Raw genomic sequence first — 4,232 nt, forward strand, 5'->3', positions numbered from 1 at the left:
GCAACCTTGGTCCTCAAGAGTTTATTAAACCATTGTTTATAGCTTTGCTTTTTTTAGGGTTTTGTGTTTTACGGGTTGTTGGTTGGCTCTCAATTTAAGACTTTTTAAATTGGAGCTGAAGGGGAAAAAGTTTTTCTCCAAGCTCCAAAGCCCCTTTTTGTCGCAGTTTGAGTGGTCTTATTTTAAAAAACGCTCCCAGAAATACCAATCTAAAGGGACGGCTGAGTTATCAGCACAACTCAGGCGGCGTCCCCGGGCCTCTAGGAGAACCTGGGCTGCTGGCGGTGGCAGCTTGCTCCGGGCGAGCCCGAGACTCCTCGGCCACCGGCCTCCCCGGCGCCAAAATGGCCGCGGCGGCTGAGAGAACCCAGAGGCCCGGGCGAGGCCGCCGCTCTCCCAAGGTCCCGTCCGTTCCCAGAATCCTCGGCAGCCCAGCCCGGGCCATGGCAGAGAAAGAGAGGGAGGGGACAAAGACTGGGGGAAGGGCGCTGCAACAGCACCCGCGCCGCGCAGGGATACGAGGGGCCGTGAGCCGCCCTCGCTTTGTGGGCGCTGCCGGTTCTAACCGGCTCCAGCCGGTCCGGGCCACCTTCCGGGAGCTGTGGCGGTTGGCGCAGCGCATCAGTGCGCACGCGCGCCCCGCCCCCGCCCCGCGCGCCAGAGCCTGTCGGAGGGAATTGTGGGGGGCAGGGTGGGCCTGGGCCGGGGGCTTTAGGTCCCTGCGCTCTGTCACCGTGCTTAGGCGGTGGTCTGTCTTTCGTAGAGCTTCTGCCCAACATCCCTTTTCAGCCTACGTCTTTCCTTCCTCTCTCCTGTCCTTTGTCGTTTCCTCCTTATTCCCTCAATGTCATCCCTTAATTAAAGGTTAGCACAGGATCCTTTTGTGATTATCAACTGCAGTTTCTTTACTGTAACATATCTTGGGTGTCTGTATGTCACCGGGTCTTATTAGTCTAGAGTTCTGGAGGCCAAAGGGGTCTCTGGCTGACCTAGCTTGAGCCTCGTTTTTATTTTTAAAAAAACTGAAGGGATGAAATAAAATGGACTGGTTCAGGGCACATAGGGGTCTAAGGCTTGGCGCTGAGGACAGCGTGGTGACCCACCCTAACCCCTGGGTCTTCCTTCTAGAACCCGCTAAAATGGCATGTTTTTAGGCAGTGAAGTCCAAGAGAAGATAAGAGTTTAGTGACACTATAGGTTAGCATGCAACTAACTGACAGGAACTGTATGAAGTTGATACTCTATTTTTAAAACCCCTTTGGCTGCTGTAAGTGACAGTGGTTGTGTAAGGGCTGGGGGAGCTGGCCTGGGGGCTCTAGCAAGTGCCGGCTCCTCTGCCAGTGTCTTCCCAGCCCCCATAAAGCAAGGCGAGTTTAAAGCAGAGTTTAAAGCAGCTCTTCCTCAATTGACGCTGGCAAAGCTGTTCTACTTTTCTTTCTTTTGTTTTTTTAAAAGCCCTTAGCAGTGGAATATTACTGAGATGCAGATGGTTCCCTTCAGACACACTCCTAATGCTTGCTCTGGAGTTGGAAAATTTTTAGTAGAATTTTAGCGCTAGAAGGAGGAAAATGAGTCAGGTCACCTTGTTTTACAAATGGGGATTTGTGGACCTGGGGAATTTGTGATTTGCCCAAAATCAGACACAGCTAATTAATAGCAGAAGCTATTCTTGAGTCCCAGATTTTCCGCCTCCTGCTGCCTCCCTTCCTCACCCAGCACTTCTGTCAACCTCCCCAGTGCAGTTTTCCCAGGCCTGGGGGAGGACAGGGACCCGGGACCTGCTCTGTGCTGTCTGTGCTCTCTGCCTCTCTCTGGAGCCCATGAAATGAATCATTTCCATTCCCTTTACAGATTATAGAATGTTTCTTGGGGAACACTCAAATTCTATGGTATCAAATGAGATATTGCCCAATTCCAATTTTTTTTTTTTGGTAAAAAAATGTTTTGAAAAGAATGTTTCTTATACTGTTAGAATGGCTATACAGTCATCCCTCAGTATCCATGGGGAACTGCTTCCAGGACGTCCCTCAGATAGCAAAATCTGAGGATGCTCAAGTCCCTTATATAAAATGGCTTAGTACTTTATATAACCTATGCACATCCTCCCGTATACTTTAAGTCATCTCTAGATGACTAATAATACCTTATACAACATAAGTACCATGTAAATAGTTGAATTGTTTAGGGAATAATAAGAGGGAAAAGTCTGTACATGTTTAATAGAGACACAATTTTAAAAAAAATATATCTTTGATCCAAGGTTGGTTGAGTGCCAGAATGCGGAACCCAGAGAAAGGCTGACTTCGTATTATTTGGCTGATTCTCTGAGTTTGGGAAAAGAGAGAGTTAAATGAAGCTTAGGAATCTCTTGTACCAAAAGAGATGGCTTGGCAAAGACCAGAGAGAAAATTCTAATTTTTTTCCCCCAGCCGGTAGGGGGAAAAATATTTTTCAGAGAACATTATGGACATTAACCCTCCTTTTTACTGTTTAGGCCCAAATATTTCCTCCCTTCATCTCCCCTGGTTTTGATTTCACAAAACACACTGGCTGTCTCCAAAATATTCTGATTTCTTTCTCCTCCTCTTTGTCTAGTGAGTTTCTTCTTTTCTAGAAGATTTCCTTGAACAAGACAGCCTAAAATTGCCGTGTGCTGTGGTGAGGAGGTTAAAAGTACATTTGATTATGTGCCCTTCTCTCAACTCTTTGGAGGCACCTTTCCTCTGGCCAGCATCCATGCTCCTTTTAACCTCATAATGTCTGATCGAAGCTGCCCTCTCCACTGGTACTTTAATATCCTGTTGATTCCCTTCCACCTCAGTCTCAAACCTCATCTTCATTTGGGCCTAAGGACACAGATATAAGAAGGCGAATCCATTTTAGTCAGTCATTTCATGCTCCTCTCAAAAAAACCCCGGCTAAAAATAGGAGGCCCTCAGTGCTGGTTTCTGGCAGTCACCTCACTGACAAACAGCCATGTGACCTTGGGCACCAACCCAAATAACTCCTTAGGGACAGTTTCTAAATATGTAAAATGAGAGGATTAGATGAAAGTAGTGATGATACTAATTCTATAAAAGACAGTAAAGTGGTAGGAAGAGAACAGGAAGGACTTTAGGCCTCTTGGCTGTGGCTTCAAGGAGGTGGGGGGCTTTGAAGGGCTAAAGCAGCAACGATTTAGAATGAGGCCTCCGAGCACACTGTCAGCAAGGCCCTACCTCATCCTCCTGACTCACACCAGGCCAGAAACCTCTGGAGAATGCCAGAATCCACTCCACCCCTTCCCTGTTTGGCAAGGCCAGTCAGGCTTAGTCAAGGAAGAAGCTTCCGACACCCTTCATCTATTGCCCTGTGGTCCAGAGGCCAGTATGGGCGAGTTTTCATTGCACCTGAATTCCTCCCAGGCCTCCTTTGATTTTATCTAATCCTGTGATTTACATTTAATTCTGCATTTCCAGCACTCTCTGGAAATGCAGGTCAGAAATAAAAGGCAAAGGGAATCCCAAGAAAACAATATTCTCATCTTCTAAAGAACAGGAATTTGCAGTTGCTATCCCCCTTCCCCCAGCTGCCCACCTTCCCAGAGCAGATTTCTGGAACAACATGACCCTCTGAAGCTGCTGCACAAACCTGGGCTCCCTCATTTACAGCATCCGCTCCAATGGCAGGAAAAATCCCACAGAGATGAGGCTTAAGCTCCACCATACAGACGACAGAGCATTGTTTTCTAGGGGATTTAGGACAGCTAATAATTTACCCTAGACAAAGTGTAAAATCCACCTTTGAAATCCACCAGACACACCCATTACCTCACAGAGAGCTGAGAGCAATTCCAGCAAAAACAAATTACAGAAACCAGAAGTGGCTATGTCACTGCCTTTCGCAAAATGAAGTGGGGAAGAGGCATCCGGGGCCTCCCCATCACAGGCACTGAAAGAACAGGGCAGAAGAAAAAGGGAAACAGTCTTTTGTCTCCCTGAGAGAAGTAACCATCTTCTAAACTTATCCTTCTCTAAAACCACAAGAAGAATTCCATGTTAGAATCCTCTTTTGGGAGGGGAATGAAGGAGAAAGTGTCTTAAAAGAGTGATTTCCCACCCCCCGCCTGAGAGCACCAGGTTCCTACTTCCCTTCTTTAGTTTATTTGCCGCAGTCCTTGGCCCAGGGCCCTGCAGGCTGTTTGTGGATCTTTCCGGAAGGCCTGGCTGTGGCAGCCCAGCTATAGCACTGTG

Source organism: Lemur catta, chromosome 7 (assembly GCF_020740605.2).
Source record: "Lemur catta isolate mLemCat1 chromosome 7, mLemCat1.pri, whole genome shotgun sequence".
In the NCBI taxonomy this organism is placed as follows: Eukaryota; Metazoa; Chordata; class Mammalia; order Primates; family Lemuridae; genus Lemur; species Lemur catta.